Source organism: Pleurodeles waltl, chromosome 3_1, assembly GCF_031143425.1.
Source record: "Pleurodeles waltl isolate 20211129_DDA chromosome 3_1, aPleWal1.hap1.20221129, whole genome shotgun sequence".
Lineage (NCBI taxonomy): Eukaryota > Metazoa > Chordata > Amphibia > Caudata > Salamandridae > Pleurodeles > Pleurodeles waltl.
The window spans coordinates 1500080289-1500104625 of NC_090440.1; positions in this window are offsets into that span (position 1 = coordinate 1500080289).

Consider the following 24337-nt stretch of genomic DNA (forward strand, 5'->3'; position numbering starts at 1 on the left):
TGTTGATTTCATTACATACTATGAATTTGGGACTTTTGTCTAAGCAGATGACTCCCCAACATGCACTTGCATTGACTCTGTCAATCCGACTGAGTGTCTGAACAGAAAAGAATAAAAAAAGTACTGTTAATGAAAAATATTACGTTAAGAATATTGGGACATCAAAAAATATCATCAACAGGAATATTTTTCGGTAAAAATATTGTTTGTAGTGTTGTTTTTAATATTATTGTTAATTATATTGATGTAGACATTGTTGCTTTATGTAATATTGTTTGTATGTGTTAATTAGTGTGTAATCTATTGTACTGTGTTTTATTGTATCTGTTTAAATTGTTTTGATTTGTATTTATAGTCAGATACGTTTTGTACCTATGAAAATATTTCAGTTTGTCAATTAGGGCTTCATTACAAGTCTGACTGTCATGAGGCAGCCAAACTTGCAGTGGGGGTAAGACAGCCACAGGTTTGGCAGTCCAACCACCAAATTAGGGCTCTGGTGGTCAGTCTGCCAAAGGACAGCCATCCCTGCCGGGGACATGGTTCCCAATGATATGACAGCAGTCTGGCCTGCAACCAGCCATGGCGGTGCTGAACTCAGCACTGCCTGGATGATTACAACCCGAATTTCCACCAGCCTTTTCATGATGGGGAGCATGCCATGAAAAGGCTGTTGGAAAGTAAGTGTTGGGGGCCATAGGAGTGCCCTTTCAATGCCCACAAACAAGTCATGGGCAGTGCACGGCCCCCCTGCCCAGCACCACCTGAATGCGCACTGCCTGCTTTGCAGAGAGTGCACATTCCGAAGGTGCTTGAGTGTTAGGATATTGGCATCCCTTAAGTGAGCTAAGGCCAATATCCCTATGCTGTTCCTGCTGTTCAACCCAGAGGGAATGCATATTACAATGTTCCCACCAATCAGCACAGTGGGAACATTGTAATACCCTCGGGGGAATGTCACAATGTCACCTCTATGGCAGTGGCGTCCTCATGAGTTCTGCGGCCTCCATTTATTTGCATTTTAATTAATGTATATATTAATGGAATAAAATAAAATGTAATACAAACAATCTAGCACAATTATAATAAAATACTTAGCAATATGTTCATGCAAAATTTTATATTTTGATAATTTCTGAAAACAAATAATTAAAATTGTAGACATTTTTACTAAAAAAAATATTTTGCCCAAAAATATATTTTACATTTATAAAAATATAAAAGGTATTTTTTTTCTGATTGCTAATGTTGGAATATAAGGTTAATTATTATTTTATGGTTTATAGTTTAGGAATTGTGTACAAATTATTAATAGTAGTAACAATTTTTCTATGTTAATTATATATGTGTTTGTAGTTTAGGTTAGTTTGTATTTATAATGTATTGTTTTATTTTATAGTTAAAAATTAGGGATGGGTGAAAAATTATGCCCGGCTTGCGGAATTCAGGATTGTTCCCCACTCCGCTCTCTGCGTGGAGTTCCACAAAGCTCCACAAAGTGACGTGAACCAGAGCTTTTCATCTTTAACAGCATACCAGCGTTAAATTGGTGAGCAAAATCGAGAGAAATCGCTAAGTTGGTAAACACTAGCGAGACTTCTGAATGTGGGAGGTCACAGCAGGTCGCAACTGCTCACGTTGTGAAAGCTGCCGCTCGTGTTGATGAAGCTGCCTTCGAATAGAAATCTACTTGAGCAGCAGAAAGATGTTAGTGCCTTTTAGTGCTCTGCATGATGCTATTCCTGCTGTAAAAATTTCACAGTGTGGGGGGAAACTCCTTGTGCTAAAAATCAGTGTAACTTACCCAAACTCCACATACCATGGCAGAGTATTTCCGGCACATCACAGAGTTCTGCACCCGGGACTAGGTAAAATTAGACATGGGCTGAGTTTATGGAGTCAAACTTCATGGAATACTGTGCAGTTGTAAAAAAAACTACATGGAGTTACGCAGAGGTGGCGTTCCATGACCGGCTGAGTCCTGAATGTGCCTGCTTTCAGAATTGCTAAGCAGGGTTGGGCCTGGCTCATCAGGCCCGATCCTGCTTAGCGCTTCCGAGATCAGGCGCATTCAGGAGGGCCGTAGGCAGTGAAAGCTGCTGTTTCAAGCCTCTTGTGCACTGGCCAGTGGTAATGGTAAATGTCAACTCTTAAGTATCCAACTCCTTCCCCAAATTGGTTTTGATTGAAGCAGAACTAAAATGTCACTGTTTTAGTGTCCAGTACCTTGCCCAAACTGGTATACATTAGAGTGGGAATAGTAGATGTGGCCCATTTAGTGTCCAATAAAATGGTTGGACTGGACTGGGAACAGTACATATCACCTCTTTAGTGTTCAAGACCCTCCCAAATTGATTTAGATTGGACAAACAGTGGCCAGGGCACACCCGTATAGTAGATCCAGGAAATGTTCAGGAATTAGGTGGACATCTGGCAAGCAACGTAATGTTAGGTATTTATTTTAGATGCAAGTGAGTAGTCAAAGTCTCAATCAAATGACTACGTGTACAATGAGTCCATGTAGCAAAACAGCCAGATGAAACTGAGTGGTCAAAGTTACAATCAGATGACCACATGCAACAAAAGTCCATACAGCAAAAACAGCCAACACGTGTTTTCGTCTTCAAGACTTTGTCAAGGCTGTGAAAAATAGATGAACAATGTACACAAATGGGTAAAGTAGGCAATGTACAATAAGAAATCAGACATCAAAATCCTTCAGCCTCCTTCCACTTAGTGACAGAAATGGGTGTGAAACCAATGCTGAATCCCAGAAAGCTAAACATTTCTGAAAAGTAGACACAATTCTGAATTCAGCAAGGGGTCATTTGTGTAGATCCTACAAGGTTTTCAAACAGAAAATAACAGCTGAAATAAAAAAAAAATGAAATTAAGGTGAAAAAAATGCCAGTTTTCTCAATGTTTTACTGTCAGATTTTTTTAAACAATATATCATTACGTCTGCTGGACTTTTCTGGTTGCGGGGATATATAGGGCTTGTAGGTTCATCAAGAACCCTGGGTACCCAGAGCCAATAAATGAGCTGCACCTTGCAATGGGTTTTCATTCTGTACCAGGTATACAGCAATTCATTTGGTTAAATATAAAGACTGAAAAATAGAAATCAAGGAAACCTTTGTATTTCCAGTATGATAAGGTGTTGAGAAGCAGAGGTTATTTGCACATCTCTGAATTCCGGGATGCTCATAGTAGCATGTGAATTACAGGGCATTTCTCAATTAGACGTCTTTTTTACACACTGCCTTACATTTGGAAGGAAAAAATTTAGAGAAAGACAAGGGGTAACACTTGTTTTGCTATTCTGTGTACCGCAAAGTTTCCTGATAAAAATGGTACCTCACTTGCTTGGGTAGGCCTAATGTTCACAACAGGAAATGCAACATGGACACATCACATTTTCTCAAAGAAAACAGAGGTGTTTTTTGCAAAGTACCTACCTGTGGATTTTGGCCTCTAGCTCAGCCGCCACCTAGGGAAACCTACCAAACCTGCACATTTTTGAAAACTAGAGACCTATGGGAATCCAAGATGGGGTGACTTGTCAGGCTCTCACCAGGTTCTGTTACCCAGAATCCTTTGCAAACCTCAAACTTTGGCCCCAAAACATTTTTTCTTACATTTTGGTGACAGAAAGTTCTGGAATCTGAGAGGAGCCACAAATTTCCATCCACCCAACGTTACCCCAAGTCTCCTGATACAAATGGTACCTCACTTCTGTGGGTAGTCCTATCGCCCATGACAGGAAATGCCCCAAAACACAACTTGGGCACATTACATTTTCCCAAAGAACACAGAGCTGTTTTTTGCAAAGTGCCTAGATGGGGATTTTGGCCTCTAGCTCAGCTGGCACCTAGGGAAACCTACCAAACTTGTGAATTTTTGAAAACTAGACACATAGGGGAATCCAAGATATGGTGACTTGTGGGGCTCTCACCAGGTTCTGTTACCCAGAATCATTTGCAGACCTCAAAATTTGATCAAAAAACACTTTGTCCTCTCATTTTGGTGATAGAAAGTTCTGGAATCTGAGAGGAGCCACAAATTTCCTTCCACCCAGCATTCCCCCAAGTCTCCCGATAAAAATGGTACCTCACTTGTGTGGGTAGGCCTATAGCCTATGACAGGAAATGCCCCAAACACAACCTGGACACACCACATTTTCCCAAAGAAAACAGAGCTGTTTTTTGCAAAGTGCCTAGATGTAGATTTTGGCCTCTAGCTCAGGGGGCACCTAGGTAAACCTACCAAACCTGCACATTTTTGAAAACTAGATACCTAGGGGAATCCAAGATGGGGTGACTTGTGGGGCTCTCATCAGGTTCTGTTACCCAGAATCCTTTGCAAACCTCAAAAGTTGGCCAAAGAAACACTTTTTTTCCTCACATTTTGGTGAGGGAAGGTTCTGGAATCTGAGAGGAGCCACAAATATCCTTCCACCCAGCATTTACCCAAGTCTCCAGATAAAAATGGTACCTCACTTGTGTGGGTATGCCTAGCGCCTGTGACAGGAAATGTCCCAAACACAATGTGGGCACATCACATTTTCCTAAAGAAAACAGAGCTGTTTTTTTGCAAAGTGCCTTGATGTGGATTTTGGCCTCTATCCCAGCCGTCACCTATGGAAACCTACCAAACCTGCACTTTTTTCAAAACTAGACACCTAGGGGAATCCAAGATGGGTTGACTTGTGGGGCTCTCATCAGGTTCTGTTACCCAGAATCCTTTGCAAACGTTTGGCTTAAAAAAACACTTTTTCCTTACATTTTGGTGACAAAAAGTTCTGTAATCTGAGAGGAGCCACAAATTTCCTACCATTCAGCATTCCCACAAGTCTTCCGATAAAAATTGTACCTCACTTCTGTGGTAGGCCTAGTGCCCATGACAGGAAATGCCCCAAAACACAACGTGGGCACATCACATTTTCACAAATAAAACAGAGCTGTTTTTTGCAAAGTGCCTAGATGTGGATTTTAGCTTCTAGCTCAGCTGGCACCTAAGGAAACCTACCAAACCTGAGCTTTTTTGAACACTAGACACCTAGGGAAATCCAAGATCTTGCTGTGAATGTACTACTTGCTAGGAATGTACTGCTTAAAAACCAAATGTCCCTTGAGGAGGACCAAAGACTTGTCCACACTTATCTCTTTTCCTGGAACATACACCTCTGAAAACGGATCCACAAAATGATCAAGGACAGGCCTAATCTTAAAAAGACGGTCACAATCAGGGTGATCTCGTGGCAAGGCTAAAGCATTGTCAACAAAATGCAGCATCCAAAGAAGAAGGAAAGAGCGATTACGAGTCATGGTTTTAGGAAATATAGCCGTTGCCATCAAGGGACTAGTAGACCAATAAGAAGCCACTGATAGCTTCCTTCTCAACCGCATCAAAAAGTCAGACCTAAAAACATTTCTCATAGTTTCCAGATTTGTGGGAACCCACTGGGTAGCTTTGGACTGAGGCCTAAGCCTGGCAGCCTTGTCCCTCAAATATTGCTCCACATACAAATTAGTCTGCTCAATAATCTCTTCCAAAAAATCATTGTCCATAAACAAGTGAAAGAAATTGATAGGCAAAAAGTTTTCCGTATTGACTCTTCACCCTGGGAGACCAGTAAATGCAGGTAACTGTGGCTGCTCCATGTTTGGGGCAATCCAGGTGTCAGGTCTTCCAATGGGAAACCCTTCAGCCCCAGGCTGCTTCACTCTTGGCACATCAATGTCCTTCTCTAAAACAGACCCTTCATCTGCACTGAGAATCCCTTGCTCATCAGAAGAATCCTCTCAGACAGAAAATTCACTGCTATAATCTCTCACTTCCTCCTATGCCTCAGATGCATAGTCAGTCTCATAATCATGGTCAGAAGACAACTCAAAAAGCATGTCAACAACCTGCTGAGTGGTCACTCTGCGACTAGCCATGATCCTTTCTAACAACAAATGGATTGCCAACAACAACCAGCACTGTCTAAAATAAGTAATAAAGTGTAGCTTTATCACAAAGAGTTATGTACTAAAAAACTATACCACTCACTTGCCTGAAAACGGTAGACTCACCAGCAACTACTCTACACAGACACAGCAATCACCAATGATATCCCACTAAAAAGAAGAAAAAAAAACAAGCAAATTAGACATAAGACAACACAAATATTATTGTGCACAAATCTAAGGACAATTTCACACACAATCCTGCATTTAGTACACCACCTACAAACATGTCATTCATGCATGTCAACAATGCTCCTTTGGAGTAAATTGCTTTTATTTACCTAAAACATGCAACTATGCAAACCACAGGACAACTACTGCCAAATCCGACAAGGATCCACAGCAAAGGAAGCAAAAGCTTTGAACTAGAACAAAAAGAAGAAATAAACTGTTATAATCACAAATACATATACTTTGCCAGCTGACAAACACCCCGCCACCAAGAAAATACACATTTTCCCTGGTGCTTAAGTGGCTTCGGACCCCCCTTGGGGAACGATGGGCCTAAAAAAAAAAAAAAAAATAGGCCTATCTACCCCCAAGTGGGGCAGAAATGGCCATCAGTGATGTGTCCACTTTGGGGGTGGCCCTTGCCAAAAGGGCCACCCTCCATACAAAAAACACACACACACACACACAATATCCCTGGTCCCTAAGTGGATTCTGCCCCCAATGGGCCTAAAAAAATAGGCTAAAAACATAATCCCTGGTTCCTAGTGGATTTCGACCCACCCCCGGGGGGGCAGATTGACCGAAAAAAACAGCTGATGTGCCCTCTGGGGGGACCGAAACACAGATTTGATATTGTTCCCAAAATAAACAAAGATAGGTTCCGTGTGGCCTAGAGGTGGATTCCTGCTCCACATTTATTTTCCATTGTGTAACAGCTATTTAACATTTTTTACATTTTTTATATACAATATCTTCTATTTCATTCATAGGTTTTTGTAGATGAACCTGTCATGTGGGAATTGAGAGTACATTTTTTTTAAGGAGTTCATTTTTGATTTAAAATAAACTAATGTTTTTTATTTTGATCTCTTTTTTGTCATGGTTGCAGTTATTTTTTAATACACTTTTGCAATTTTTTTATAGTTTCTAGATATTCCTATTACTTTGAGAGATTGCCATTTGATATGCTTCATTTTTGCACTTGTTTTAAAATAAGCTTATTTTTCCCATTTTTGATGCACTACTGTTTTTTATTTTGTGAATGCAGAAAAAGATATGCAGCTGCAGAACTGAACGTTTTATTTCTTTAATCTCCTGCATGAGAGATGCAATTTTATAATGTTTGAGTTAATATTATTTGATAGTGGAGTTTGATTTCCGTGATGTAATAAATGTATGGGATGGATTAAGTTAGTTTTTTGTACTTTCTTGGTTGGTGATGGTTCTATTTTATTTTAAGTAATTTAAGTATAGTTTCATTATATCAGTCTTCAATAACATCGGATTTTATCTCGTTTTTGGACTGAGCTAATAAATTATATATAATATTTAAAATGAAAGTGATTTGGCATTTTGGTTTATAAATTATTTTAGTTTTTGAGGATTTTGGATGATTACTACGTGTTTTACAATATGCTTCTGGCTATCATTTATAAGTAATGTATGTCTGTGTTATATATCAAGAGTTTAACTTTAAATTGTAGCATATTTTACATGCTTTTGGTTTGTTTACTAAGTTTAGGACCAATTTGGCTAACAGATTATTCCATTCTTAGTTATTGATAGCTTTGCTCTTTTTGTGACACTTCTGTAGATGTGTACAGTGTTGGTTGGGTTTTGCCTAATGTTGATTGGAAGGCATTGTGTCATCCTTGCACTACATTGCTTGTTTTGACTTCCTGTGTCAAGATGCTGTCATAGACATTCCACCATGACATTTGGGATTTCAGTTGATGTCTGTATACTGAGGAATGCAGTCTGCCAACCCAAGTGTCTTAAAAAAGTCCATTAGGGGTAGGTTTGTCTTTATTGTGTTGGTAGAAATGGCTTTCTATTAGTAAGTTGTAGTGGTTGGCTACTTCTGTGACAGAGACATAGGCTAGTGATATATTCTTTTATTTCAAAAGCAAATTGTCTGTCTGTAGAATATTCTACATTTTGTGCAGATTTTTGGAGAGGTCTCCTTATACCTTCATTGAAATTATAGTAACAACCTTGTATGGCTGTGTGAGGGTAAGCTTTTTAGAGTGGTTTGAATCATGGCTTGCTCAAAGTCTTATGATTCATTCTAGGGGGTTTTAATTATTTCATTTATGTTAAAGGTGGCATAAGAGGTCAAAGTAAATGTGCTTTTCTTATTTGATAATAGGGTATATACAAAAGGGATATTTGTGTTTTGATACTTACTATATACTGTATGGTGTCATGTAAAATTAAAGGTGTTATGTGCTATTAGGCAATTTGGGTATTGCTGGTTGATTAGTTTGTGCAATTCATTGTTTTAAAGTGGAGATTGGTGGTAGTTGGCCTGTGATCTGTAGTATATCTTTAAGAATTTAGCTTATGGGTTCCCGGTAGCTAGTATTTGGTTCTTTTCTGTCCTGCATTATTTCTGTAATTATATTCCTGTGGCATTTGGGAATGGCTGTGCTCGCTTATATGAATTACATTTTCTTTCATAGTTTCTATCCCATAACATGCATTAGAATAATATTTGGTGCACCTCCCGTTTATATTTTCTGTTGCTATACTTTCTTGGCTGTTTGGTGTAGCCCATGTGAATTATTAATTGCTTTCCTTCTTGCAAAGTGATATACTTTGCTGTATCTCTGATTGTATTTGAAAGCAGTGTAATAGTATAAAAATAAAGAATATTTGTTACTTGCATGTAAAAATATGCAACCACTTCTGTTTTGTATAATTACATGTATGATCTGTTTAGATGCTCCACACAGTTTCGCAGCTTCACCTTTTGGGGGTGTTTTGATGCAGTGTAGGTGCTTTTTTCTTCTGTTGGATAAAACAAAATTGTAAATTTCCTTTTTAATGTTAATTTGTTGGTACTTTGTAGAGATTGAGGCTGTTATGTTTATTTTTACTTACTATTTGGCTGAGTGTATGGTTTGGTATTAATATATGCATACATAGGCCCATATTTATACTTTTTTAGCGCTGCATTTGTGCTGCTTTTTGACGCAAATGTGGCGCTAAACAAATATAAATATGGGCCTTACTTTCTTATATATCTTTGCTATTTTGTGAGAGTTGTTATTTTCTGGCAGTTTATCGCTGCTTCAGGGCATGGGCTTTTCTTGTAGGAAGTCTATGTAAAGTGGATTTTAATCATTATTTGTTCTTTAACATTTTTAAGTTTAATAGGAATTTTGGTTTAGTTTAAATATACGTTTACTTGTTGGTTAGGTAATTGTTGAAATATATATATTTGTTGTGTAATGCTCCGATAAGAAAATCAGGATGACGCTCCTCGTCTGTTGCTTTTGAAGTAGTTAGATGTTCAATTTTGTGTGCCTTTGATATTGCTGATTTGATTGTATTGGTGAAAGTTGTTTTTAATTTTATGTTATTGGTTGGTTCAGTTCTATTTCATTTTTTTAATCTGATCAGTTCTCAGTAAGAGAGAAGGTCAAAAGAGTTTTTACTCCTACCAAACACTACGTGTTTCAGCTGACTCCCTGGCCTTGATTATATGACTAGTTGACCATCTTCCTCGTGTCAAATAATTACTGTGAACATAAGACAAACAAATTTCAATCAGAACGCATCGTTGCCATCTTGAAGTGAAACACTCTTACAATGCTGTATTGACTGATAAATAACAGAGCTAGTTTTGTTAGAGTCTCACATTCTTCTAATGACACATGTGCCCTGAGTTGTAAAAGATACGTATGTACATATAAATTAGCATTAACAATTCATATATCAATTGCATCATTTCTTAACTCTGAGTGAGCGTTTTTCTGTGGGATTTAAGATCATTTTACTGGAGTGCTCCGCCGGTTCACGTTACACCCCCCTCGTGTTGCTGCCCTGTTTGGAGTTCTGGACTTTGTGTGTATATATATATATATATATATATATATATATATATATATATATATATATAATAATGTCCTTCACTGAGTGATGATGCGCACTCCTGTTTGAAAATAAAATAAAAGGACTGAAATGGCAATCTGGCTGTGTTCATGAAAATGAATTATTCCTAATCTAGTGCTATTATCTACACAACCCAAACATATTCCGTCACTGGGTATGCCTTGGTCATAGGTTAAGAAGACAGCTGTGAAACGCCCAAGACACAGACACTCAGTGAAAACAAACAACGGGTATAGTTAGGTTCGGAATTTACACATACAAAGCATGGAAATTCAGCAGTTATAGTTGGAGTTCTTTCATATAACTATCACTCATGGCCTAAGGTAACTATAACTCGCTTCCCTGCCATGCACAGTTTTTTCTTCCTTAATTTGAGTGGCAATGTTTCAATTATATTTTTTAATACATTATAAAAAATGTCATGAGTGTTGTAATATCTTGAGTAATTAGCAGTGCATGGCGAGTATGCAAGTTATCATTACCTTAGTGTAAACTTAGTGTAATTCCATTGGTTCCGTCCCTAGGCATGTCTAAAGGTCCTGTGGAAAAATCTATGGGGAAAACACATTTTGTACCCTGCTTTTTTCTCGGCCCCTGCATGACACATCACCACAAAACTTCCTAAGAAGCAGATAAAGTCATTGGCAAAAGAAGAAAGGCTCCGTCTATGATGACTAGGTCCTAACTATAACTACCTAGTGGCGACCGCCACTCGGTAATATATATATATATGTATTATCTACACAACACCAACACGTATATATATATATATATATATATATATTCATACTCTTAATATTTCTGATATTATTATATTTTGGAGTTGTATTGTTATAATTTTACAAATAGTAAATATTTTGTGGATGCAATATGTTCAATATGTTTGTGTTTAATTTAAGTATCTGGAGAAAAATATTTTGGTTCTATTTGAAGTAATCATTTAATGTAAAAAATGTTTTTTATATATTTATTAGTGAATATTTCATTATTGCGTTTGATACTATTGTAATCAGTATTGTGTGAGTCAATATTTTTGATACATTACATTTTTACTTAAAGGTAACAATGATTTTGTATCCAAAATGTTTGTTTTCTTAATAGTCAGTAAATAGATATTTCCTAGCAACAATGTTTGTGTTCTCATTATTTTTGGTTTTACTACTTTTATTTTTTGATATTGTATACATCAATATTATGTTAGTGATCCCTTGACTGCTGTATTTTACTCATAATGAGGTTATCAGAAGTTGCTGATTGGATGAATGCTATTCATTTAACATTTATAGAAGATAGAGATGAGACCCTGGTGAGTGGAGATCAGAATATTGACCATTTTCCTTGCAATCATTCTTAAACTGACTTCAAACATATGAATCCCGGGTGTTCTGGTGTATATATGAAGGACTGTCATGGGATACAGAAGTAGGAATTGTGGTGACATCATGCCCATACCTATATGTCTCAATTTCATCATAGCCTAAAAATTAGATCTCTGGCACTTGAAAGGCAGGGTTACTACAATAATCAACACATGTGTATAAAACATATACTGTACTGGCTAAAATGTCTCCAGAACAGCAAAGGTAGGCCTGGTTTCTAAAAGCTGATGATGTGTCCACTTAACGCATTTTCTGATCCACCTTCATTTACTGTCTATTCTACATCATATTAGTTTCTCAGCATTTTGTAATGTGTATATTGAATGTAATGCCAGAGCAATGAGTTTCTGGCTTCTATTGTCCAAACAAAAGAGGTTAGCTACTAACATTTTGAATGTGGGCTTGAACATCCCAAAGAGAGGTAAAGTGACACAAAGCACTATGTCAATTTCTTTACCATAAAAAAATCACATGGGTGCTTTGCAAAATTTCTCTGCTCTATGAGAGAACATGAGAAACCCATATGAAATCTAAAATGCCAGCTCTTGCCTTGATCCTTACCAAATCCTTCCATTCCAGAGAGGGATAATGGAAAACAATGCTATGCATCTAGGCGTGCCAGTGGCATTTCCTCCATGCAGTAGAAACACATTATTTTGACTTTGAAACAACTGACAGCCAGTGTTTGTCTATTCAAGCTAGTGTTTAGGTCAGTTAGCTCCAAGAAGCCCATGAATACAATATATGGAAATTAAAACTGACATGTTCTTGCATGAAGGAGGGTAAAGGTGATTGTTACTCTCATAAGGGTTTATGAAAATCTGAAAAAGTGTAATTGATCATGGCTTATCAGGTAACAAATGAAGACTGGACAGAACTTTGAGTAAATGAAAGATGTGTTAAAATATGCACATTAAACATGTTTTTTTATGATTTCCTACGGTTAATATCTGGGACCAAGTGGAAGGTGCATCATTCAGTATTATACTTAACTTCCTTCTGAAAAAAATAACTTGCCTTACTTCTGGTTTACCATCAGTGCATCCTAAACAAAACAACTATCACAAAAAAGCAGGGATGAGCTAGATATTACAGATCCGCTTCAAAGTCTAGGTTTGTTCATATGGTATTCTGATATTAGTGGTGCTGAGCCCAAGGATCACCCACTGTTTTAGGTGGCTCATTTATAAACTTTAGTTGCCACAAACAATTGTCTCTATTCTCTTCTTTTAAAGGCAAGTCTGTCGCACACAGGGAACACCACCACCCTGCAGACAGCGTGCATTTTGAGGGTGCTGGGCACGGGGCTCCTGCACTTGTTTTTCCGACACCTTTTTCATGTCGGTTGAACCACCATGAAAAGGCTAGTGGAGAACAAGATTGTAATCAGTAGAGGGGCCTTGACTTCAGGACTGCCCTGGCTGATTACCTTATGTTTAACCATAGGTTCCGTCTATGAGATAGAAACATACATTGGATCTGCCACAGATCAGTTCACTCCACCAAACTATCCTGCCACTGATTCCATATGTTTAAATGTTTTAGGGGATATCCCAGTGCCCGGTAAATAAGTTTGTTGAAATTGATAAAAGCAATGTCAATGCACTCATGATAAGTGCCAGCATAACAACTAATTTGCTTTGCTATTGTCGATTCCACCCACCATGCCCTCCCCATCAACCCTGAGCAAGAAGTACATGGTCAAGCAGGGCATGTGGCCTACCCCTGAAGCAACTGATTTACAGATCACAGGTGGGGTGACATGTAGCCCATAGACAAACGGGCCAAACAGGAAAGGCCCATATAAATTCCCCACATAGGCCGCAACACCACAATAATCATAGGAAATTGACCTCCAATATTGGAGGGGTATGCATTTCCAAAACACCATAAAATTAGATGCCACATATGTTTAGGAACACACAGCCAATCAGAACACAGCACACACACCACACACAGTGATCATGCACTCTCTATGCCAGACATCTAGACATGGTACCTACTCACCCACACTATGTCCATGAAAGGATGAGACCCACCTGCACACTTTATCAGGTGGTAGGATTTATGGCCCTGTGAATAGGCCTGAATTCCTTTTTTTAAAAATGCATTCAATCGTTTTTTTGCACCTCAAGACAACGTATGAAAAGATGCAAAAAACTTTGTGACTTTGAAAGACAGTCATCAGACCCCAACTCCGCAATCTGTTCTCTAGACTGTTGCATTTAGTTATACAGACTGTTCCTGCTCTGCCAGATGCCTCTTTTATTTCATTTGTTTATGGTGAATCCATATTTGAATAACAGGTTCTCACATCTGAATGCACTACTCCACTCACAAGCCATCGGAGGGTCTTCCCTCACCTAATATCTCACTATGCCTGGCCTCGCCACTGTGGGGGGCATGTTAAAGGGGGCCAGTGTATATCCTTTGAGGGTCATGGTTCCCTAGATTCACAAGGATAAGAAGCAGGAGTGAACTTCAGTGAGTCGCTCACCATTTGGGAGAGTTGTCTCTGTATACCTGACCACAATACATGCAGTTATGGGCATCCCAAAATAGTATGAAATACTGTGCCCTACTAGCCACACCTCCTTGGAAAATGGCCCTTGTCGGTGGCTCCCAGTGTATACAATTGTGTTCATCTATAAAAGGCCTGATTTTGCAGCTCTAGCTGGACCAGCTAGAAGCCCACTCGATTGGCCAACTGCCCAGGGTATTGACATGCAGCCCCCCAGTCATCAACCTCCAGTCTGCCCAGATCTGCTTCTCTTTTCTCTCACAGCATCTGCAGGGTGGGTTGACAGTGTGGCAGAAGTGTGGCATAAATCTAAGATGTGACATGTCTGCGTAGTGGGGATTTCTAAGGGTTCGCATCATCTCAATCTTGGACGTGGTCCATTCAGCGATGGAGGATCACTCTATGTGCATGCAACATATGAATTGGTCCCTAGATAAGTCATTGTACCCATTTAGCTCCTCATAAGTCAACCACCCATGCTCCTCTTCCATGTCCCAGAGCTTTGAGATGCCCAGTATATTCCACTGCTGGTGTCTTGTCAGCCTGCACAACTCAGTGAGGGCACTGGACTCCCAGAGTACTATCTCCAGAGTCATCCTATCAGTCCTTCCCACACTTCACGGTGCCCAATTCCAGGATTGAACTACCACTGCAATGTGCTCCGGGAGTTGTGCAACCCTGTCTGGCCCCTGAATGTGCCCAATGTAACCTTGTGAGTCCATTTCCCGTTGGTCTGCCAACAGGGGGCTCTCCCTGTTCTACAAAGGACCAGTCACTGATCACCAATAGTTGGGCCATCCAATATTAGAGGCACAGGTCAGGAAGCAATATTTCCCCAACCGTTGGCTGCCTGGTCAGGGTGGTCAGTGATATCCAAGGGCTGCCACCACTCCAGAGCGGGTTTTTCATCTTGGCCTCTACTGACTTGAAGAATTGGCCTGGGGCCTCTAAAGCTCATAATGTAATTTTAAATAGTGACACCCTACCCAATAGTCAGAGCAGGAAGGGTTGCTGATGCTCTATGTCCCTACGAAAGTCTGTTAGGGTCAGAGCCATATTTCTCCTGTGGAATAGATTCCAGTCAGTAATCACATACATACCCAAATAGGTAAACCCAGTCTTCTCCCATATCTCCCATATCAATAGGTGTGACTGCTCTATCTGAGGCTGCCAGAGCATGAAGGGGAACAATATTGATTTCCCCTAATTAATTGTAATGCCAGAGAAGGAGCCAAATAACCTGAAAATTTAAATGGCCCTGTTGGAATTTGCCATTTTGGCAGGGTCATCTCCAATCTTTTTTGCCTCATCCCTCCTATTTTTCCTGACCTGGTTTTGTTGGCTGTAGAACTCTTAGCACTTTACCACTGCTAATCAGTGCTAAAGTGCATATCCTCTCTGTGTAAAATGTATGGTAATTGGTTCACCATGATTGTCATATTTCATTTACTCTTAAGTCCCTAGTACAGTGCACTAGAGGTGCCCATGGCTTGTAAATCAAATACTACTAGTGGGCCTGCAGCACTGGTTGTGCCACCCACAATAGTAGCTCTGTAAACATGGCTCAGACCTGCCACTGCACTGTCTGTGTGTGCAGTTTTAAACTGTAAATTCGACTTGGCAAGTGTACCTACTTGCCAGGCCTAATCCTTCCTTTTTACTACATGTAAGGCACCCTTAAGGTAGGCACTGTGTACCCCCAAAGGCAGGGTGCAGTGTATGATTACGGTAGGACATATAGGCCCTCATTACAACCCTGGCAGCCAGTGATAAAGTGGCAGTAGTACCGCCAACAGGTCAGCGGTAAAAAAATGAAATTATGACCATGGCGGAAACCGCCAACACAGACAGCCACTTTAACACACCTACTGCCACGGCGGTAGCAACAAGCACCACAGTGGTAACCACCAACAGCCAGACGGAAGACAATGTACCGCCCACCCTATTACAACAACCCAATCCACCAGCTTTTCTGGGGCGGTACAAATGCCATCAAAGCACGGCTGAAACAGTACATAGAAGGGAAACAACTCACCTCTGGACAATCAAGGAAGAACCACAACACCATGGAGCCCGATTTGCACATCTTACCCATGCTTGCATTCCTCCTCCTACACCAGGAACACGAACGGTGGTGAAGAAGACCACAGTGAGTACCGCACCAAGCACACAAGGGAGAGGGGGAGGAAAAGAGAGTGACAAACAAACGCAACACCCCCAACACCATACACACAAATAGATGCAACAACATTACATAGCCACCCCGTAACCCTCAGGAATAACGCAAGGACAAAAGGAAGTGAGCAAAGTCAGTGTAATAATATAAATTGCAAGAAGTATGTCCTCAAAGCACAAAACAGAGTATTTACAATATATACAAATGGGGGGACACTGCCTAGTCCAAATTGTCCGTGGCCCACAGGGCCATATCACATATGCAAAGGCCCCACTTGACTCCTGCCTCAATACGGAGAGAACACTGCTAGGGTATCAGGTCGAAAAAACACAGGCACCTCAGGGGGAAGGGGAAGGAGGGCCAGCTCAGCCAGAAGATGGTATAATGCCACTGCTCCTGGAGGGGGCTACATGCCCACTGCTTGGTCCTGGGGAGTGCAAAGCCACAGTCTATCAAGTGGGTGGTTTGCCCACTGATTGGTCCTGGGGAGTGCAAAGCCACAGTCTCTCAAATGGGTGGTTTGCCCACTGCTTGTTGCCAGTCACTCTAGTGGATGCCTTCTTCCACTGGTTCTGGAGGGGGCTTTGTGCCCAGTGTGCTTCATCCTGGCAAGGAAGGGGTTAGTGGATGCCTTTCTTTCACTGGTTCTGGAGGGGGCTTTGTGCCCAGTGTGCTTCATCCTAGCATGGAGGGGGTGATTGGATGTCTTCTTCCACTGGTTCTGGAGGGGCTTTGTGCCCAGTGTGCTTCATCCTGGCAAGGAGGGGGTGAGTGGGTGCCTTCTTCCACTGGTTCTGGAGGGGGCTTTGTGCCCCAGTGTGCTTCATCCTGGCAAGGAAGGGGTGAGTGGATGCCTTCTTCCACTGGTTCTGGAGGGGGCTTTGTGTCCAGTGTGCTTCAGCCTGTCAAAGAGGGGGTGAGTAGATGCCTTCTTCCACTGGTTCTGTAGGGGGCTTTGTGCCCTGTGATGCAGATCTTGGAGGGTGCAAGGTCACAGTCTCTCACCTGGGTGTCACACCTACAGTTGTTGCAGGGGCCAGGCCTCACTACAGCCCATGGAGGGACAACTACACACTGCCCACCGGCAGTCACGGCTGCTCAGTGGTGGCAGTGGTGGTGCTGGCGGCAGTGCTGTCTGGGGTGGTGGGAGGCTACATCCCTTCCCACGCAGCCTCAGACGGCTGCCCACTGGGCCTGCTGATGCTGGCAGTGGTGGTGGCAGTGGTTATGGTGTCAGTTCTGGCAGTGGTGCTGGCATCCTCCTAGGCGACCTCAACTTCCATCTGGAACAGAACAACGAACCCAACACCACCGCCCTGCTCGACAACCTCGCCAACCTCGGCCTCAAGCAACTGGTGAACACCGCCACCCACATCGCCGGACACACGCTCGACCCTATCTTCTCCGCCAGCAAACACATCTTCTTCAGCCACACCTCTGCTCTACACTGGACCGACCACAGCTGTGTCCACTTCACATTCCGACCTGAGACCCGCCACCTCCGCACTCAACCCATCCCTCGTCGACAGTGGAACAAGATCCCCGAAGAGCAACTCCTCTCCGCACTCGCCGCCAACCAACCCACCCTCACCACCGACCCTAACGACGCAGCCCTCAGCCTCACAAACTGGATCTCCAACTGCGCAGACAACCTTGCTCCCCTCAAACGCACGCATCGACAGACCAACACCAAAAAACCTCTCTGGTTCTCTGACACCCTCAAAGAATCAAAGAAAACTTGTTGCACCCTCAAGAAGGCCTGGCGCAAGGACCACACCGCTGACAACATGACCGCCCTCAAGAACGCTACCCGCGAACACCACCACCTGATCCGCGCTGCCAAAAGGAACTTTTTCACCGACAGACTGGACAAAAACAGCCACAACAGCAGAGAACTTTTCAGCATCGTCAAGGAGTTCTCCAACCCCAACGCCAACGCAAACGCCGTCACGCCCTCACAGGATTTGTGCGAATCCCTCGCCACCTTCTTCCACCGCAAGATCAGCGACCTCCACGACAGCTTCGGACACCAGACCCAACCTAACATCACCGAACCCGCACCCCCGGCCTTCACCCTCAACAACTGGACCCACATCAACACTGAAGAAACCAAATCCATCATGAACTCTATCCACTCCGGCGCCCCTTCGGACCCCTGCCCTCACTTCATCTTTAATAAAGCCGACGACATCATTGCCCTGCACCTCCAGTCATCAACTCTTCTTTTTCTTCTGCTACATTCCCTGAATGCTGGAAACACGCCGAAGTCAACGCCCTCCTAAAGAAACCTACGGCTGACCCAAAGCACACAAAGCCCTCCACAACAAGGGACCGGAATACCTCAACCGACGCCTCAGCTTCTACGTCCCCACCCGCCTCCTCCGTTCCTCTGGCCTCGCGCTCGCTGCCGTCCCTCGCATCCGCCGCTCCACGGCGGGTGGGAGGTCTTTCTCCTTCCTGGCAGCCAAGACCTGGAACTCCCTCCCCACCAGACTCAGGACCACTCCGCATTCCGGAGACTCCTAAAAACCTGGCTTTTCGAGCAGCAGTAACCCCCCCCCCCTTTCCCCTAGCGCCTTGAGACCCGCACGGGTGAGTAGCGCGCTTTATAAATGTTAATGATTTGATTTGATTTGCTTCTGCCAACTGGTGGTGCCTTCTTGCTTCTGCTAGCTGGTAGTGCCTCCTTGCGTTCGCCAGCTGGTGCCCCCTTTTTGCCCTTGGCAGCTGGTGCAGGCACACTGGCTGTGTGGACGGGTGTCTTCACGGTGCCTCTAACAACAGCAGTGGCTGCAAAAATGACAGTGGCTGTGGACTGGGTGGCTGAGGTGCTAACCTGGGTCCTGACCACCCTGGCCTGAGGTGAAGGACGAGGGGGAAGGGCAGGGAATAGGTAATGGGTGGAGAGGAAAAGCTTTTTAGGGACAATGGGGCTAGAAGAGGGTGATGGTTTGGGAGTGGAGGAAGAAGGAGTGGTGGTAGGAAGTGTCTGTCTGCTGTGTTTGGGTGCATGGGCTGGATGCTGTCGTGAGGTGGATGGCTGTTGGGTGTCTGAGTGATTGCATTTGTGTACCTTGGGAGGAGGGGGCACAGACACAGGGGAAGAGGACACAGAGCATGTGCTTGGATATGGGGGTGGAGACTGCCAGTGAGGGGCGTGATGGTGATGGGGGTTGTGGATGTGGATGTAGTGCATGCAAGTGTGAGTGGAGACGCTACTGAGAGGGAGATGGACAATGAGGAGGAGGGGGACACAATAGAGGCAGTGGATGTTGATGTGTCTGTATCTGGATGGTGCTTGTATGAGTGCCTGTAGGATGAAGTGTTGTGCTTATGTTTGCCTGATCCACTTCTGTGTATGATTTGGGTGCATGCTGGTCTGAAGATGTGCTTGGGATAGGCTGGGGTTGTTGGAGCGGGGAGGCTAGAGACAGGGACAATGGCTGCCATCAGGGAGTTGGCCAGAGCCTGGAATAATCTCTGTTGGGCTACCACGCCAGAATGAATGCCCTCCAGGAATGCATTTGTTTATTGCAAATGCCCTGCCAGACCCTGGATGGCATCCAGCATGGTTGACTGCCCAACAGAGATGGATTGCAGGAAGTCAATAGCCTCCTCACTCAGGGCAGCAGGGCTGACTGGGGCAGGGCCTGAGGTGCCAGGGGCGAAGGAGATGCCTACCCTCCTGCATGAGCGGGCACGGGAAACACGCTGAGGAGCTGCTGGGAGTGCTGTGCTCGTACAGGGGTGGTGGCTGTACCTGTAGTTGGGGAGGCCACAGAGGTGTCCGCCACCGCCAGTGAGCTTCCATCAGAGAAGGTGTCACAGGCAGTACTGTCCCCTCCAGACTCCGTTGTGGTGCTCCCCTCACCCTCTGTCCCACTGGTGCCCTCACCATCTGTGTTTTTGGACTCATGGGCCGTGTGGGAGGCAACTCCCTCCGTTACCTCTGCTTCTCCTCCAGATTATGCTAATGCACACAAGGACAGGGTGACATAACAAAAAGGGGGGAGAGACAGGGGATGCACTTGGTCAATGCCAGCAACAACACCATCATTGGCGTACACAACACACAGGGAACAGCCCTATGCACTAGGCCATGCACTACCAGTTACAATGCTATTCACCAGGCCATGGAGTACAATGCCTAAACCCAATAGCAGCACAGCTGAAACCCACAGGATCCTGCCCAGTAAGAGATGCCCACTAGCATATTTGGGGTTGGAGTGCCTCAGACCCACCCATCATGGAACCTACCCTGCCATGTTCGTCCTGGCCTAGGGGCACCCACAGACCCACATCCCCCACCCAGATAACACCTCAACACATACAATTTTCTGAATCTGAAATCCAACTCCGGGTAGGCCACCACCCGGATGTGGAACATCAGGGGGTCAGGGTACGACAGGCACCCCTTCCTCATAGGGAGGCCATCCATGGCTGGGCCTCCGCTGTCTTCCTTGCCCAGAGGCGCAGGTCCTCCCACCGTTTGCGACAGTGGGTGCTCCGCCTGTCAAGGACCCCCAGGGTCCGCACTTCCTTGGTGATGGCACGCCAAATACCCTTTTTCTGATGGGCGCTGACCTGTAGATTAGTTATACCATCTGGCCTGTTAAACTCATGGCCCACCATTTCCCTCCCATCACCTTACGCACACGCATTGACCACCAGACATGCAGCACTCTGCCCAGGACCCCTCAGCCACCCCCCCTTATATGAGGCTTACACACACAGCACTCCATGCATTCATGGCCCATGCATCTTGCCCACAGTGTACACACCTGTTGGTCTGGAGGACAATAAAGTAAACGGTGCAGGGGTAGGACCCCATCCACCAATCTCTCCAACTCCTCCGAAGTGAAGGCAGGGGCCTTTTTCCCAGATAGTCGAGCCATGGTCGCTTCCAGACACAGGTCACAACAGCACTTGCAGTATAGGTCCTCTCCTGTTGAAGGTCATGTAGTAAGTGAGTGAACAGATAGAAAATGGCAGTCACGTTCGCAGCAGTGCATACCCTCACCACCGGCGTACATCCCCAATGGCTACTGGAACCCATAGGGCCCAATGATAACCAATGAGGTGTTACACGGCTGTCGTCGACTGCCTCCCGCAAAGGCGCACAACGCCAGCGAAATTAATTCATTTCCACTTGTCCCTCCACACAGGTCATGCAGACACCATTTCAGGGGGGAACAGGCCATGGCACCTAACTGTGTAACACCACACATAGGCACATTAACGGAACTACACTTTGACATACTGTTTCTGTCACAACATGCAAGGCATTTTACTCTGATGATATGTATGAATATGACCATCTGCTCACCGTTGTTCTTCCTAGAGTTCAACCGCTGCAGATGAATAGGAGAAGGAGACATACCCCCATGTACAGACCCCTTGTGGACCTGGCAACAATGGAGGACAGGCACATTATCCTCACCTATAGACTTGATAGGGCCACAATCCAAGAGCTGTGTGCCCAATGGGAGCCAGTCCTGATCTCAGCTATCTGTCACCCCACTGGGATACCTCCTCATGTGCAAGTCCAATCAGTGCTCCATTTCTTGGCAACTGGCTCCTTCCAAGTGACAGTTGCCATGGCAGAAGGCATGCCACAGCCTATGTTCTCAAAAGTGCTGACCAGAGTGTTGTCTTCCCCAATGAAACACATGTGCAGCTACATCGTTTTCCCGCAGGTGGAGAATTTGGCCACAGTGAAGGCTGACATCTATGCACTGGGACATATCCCCAACATCATTGGTAATATTGATGGTACACATATTGCATTTGTCCCCCCCACTCGGAGAAATGAACAGGTGTTCAGAAATCGAAAGAGCTTTCACTCTATGAATGGGCAGATAGTGTGCCTGACGGACCAGTACATCTGCCATGTCAATGCAAAGTATCCTGGGTCTGTGCATGATGCCTATATCCTGATGAATAGCAGCATCCCATATGTGATGGCTCAACTCCAGAGGCACCGCATGTGTCTAATAGGTGACCCCATGGTCCCCATCCAGTGGTTGTTGGGATATGGATGTGGGGTTGGCCGAAAGGGTGAGTGTCTGGCTAACTGGTATCCCTCTGTATTTGCAGGTGACTCTGGTTACCCCATCCTCTCATGGCTACTGACCCCAGTGAGGAATGTCAGGACAAGGGCAAAGGAACATTACAATGAGGCAAATGGGCGAACACGGAGGATCACTGAGCACACCTTTGGCCTCCTGAAGGCCAGGTTCAAGTACCTCCATCTGACAGGTGGATCCCTGTCCTACTCACCCAAGAAGGTCTGCCCGATCATCGTTGCATGTTGCATGTTGCACAACCTGGCCTTGAGACGCCAGGTGCCTTTCCTGCAGGAGGATGAGGCTAGAGATGGTCATGTGGCAGCGGTGGAGCCTGTGGACAGTGACAAAGAGGAGGCAGAGGAAGAGGATGTGGACAACAGAACAACCATAATACAACAGTACGTCCAGTGACACACAGGTAAGACACTGTAATCTCACCTTCCATTGCTGTTTTGTGAATTTAATTTTTTTCTGTCTGGCTGCTGTTCCCACTACACACCACTTATTGTACCTTTTAGCATGTCTATTTGCAGATATTTGTGCACTCTGGGGGCTCCTGGTGTATTGACTGCAGCACATTACAGGTCATAACTATGTTTAAATCACTGTACTGTCTATTTGTAATGTCTACTGTTTGTTAAACAACTACCTCCTTAAACCATTTGACATACTCCATACGTGTTTATTCCAAGGGTTTTTATTTTAGTGCTGAGAAGTAAATAGGGATGTGCAATGGGCTGGGGTGATGGTGGAGGACAGTCCATGATAGGGTACTTTCTAATGGTATCACAGGTGCATTGTCCAAGGGGGCATAGGAAGGGGAGCAATGGCAGTTTAAGGTGGACAGGGTGACAGAGTGAGACAGAAGGGTGACAATCAGGAGAGTCTTATTTCCTGGTGAGTGGCTTGGCAATGTTCTTTGGCTTCTGCCTGGATCGCAGGAACCGTTTGCAGGGTGGTTCTCCTTCTGCAGGGGGTGGCGTGCTGGTGGCCTGTTGTTCCTCTGGCAGGACCTCCTGTCCACTACCATTGGCAGAGGTGGAGGGCTGTCAATCGGTGTGGCTAGTGTCAGGTGCCCGGTGGTATGCCACTGCCTAACTCATGGTGTTGGCCATGTCTGCCAGCACCCCTGCAATGGTGACCAGGGTGGTGTGGGTGTCCTTCAGGTCCTCCCTGATCCCCAGCTACTGTCGCTCCTGCAGCCGCTGGGTCTCCTGCAACTTGGCCTGTATCTGGCCCATCATCTCCTGGGAATGGTGGTATGCTCCCAGGATCCCTGCAAGTGCCTTGTGGAGGGTCGGTTTCCTTGGCCTGTCCTCCCCCTGTCACACAGCAGTCCTCCCAGCTTCCCTGTTGTCCTGTGCCTCTATCCCCTGAACAATGTGCCCACTGCCACTGACCCCAGATCCCTGATCGTCCTGCGTTTGTGGGGTTGCCTCAGGTCCCTGTAGTGTTGGATACACTGCTGATTGACGTGCAGAGCTGCTGTCATCACTGTGGGTCTCTCTAGGGGGGACTGGATGTTGCTGCACCTCTTCTCTGGTGACATTGGCTGGGGGACCTGTGGCGATGTAAATGCAGTGTTATTGTTTCTGCGTGTGACATCTTGTGCATGGGTGTGTTTCCCTCTATGGTTGCTATTAACAAGGCAACTTTGGCTTTTGTGAGTTGTAATTTGGTTGGCTAAGTGATTGTCACTACTGTGCATGCTGGTGATGGGTGTCCATGCATTGGTGTTGCATGCAGGGCTTGGTTGTGGGAGGGGTGGGTTGTGATGGTGGGGTGTGTGGGAGGGGTGGAGTGATGGGACTGAGGGTAGGGGTATGTGATGGCATGCAGGTAGGGGGTGAAAGTAGTAAAGATTCGACTTACCAGAGTCCACTCGTCGTGCTACTCCTGCCAGGCCCTCCGAATGCATTATCATCAAGACTTGCTCCTCCCATGCTGTTAGTTGTGGGGGAGGAGGTTGGGGGTCCACCACCAGTCCTCTGTACTGCTATCTGGTGTCTTGCAACCATGGAATGCACCTTCCTCCGTAGGTCATTCCACCTCTTCCTGATGTCATCCTTGGTTCTTGGGTTCTGCCCCACGGCGTTGATCCTGTCCACGACTCT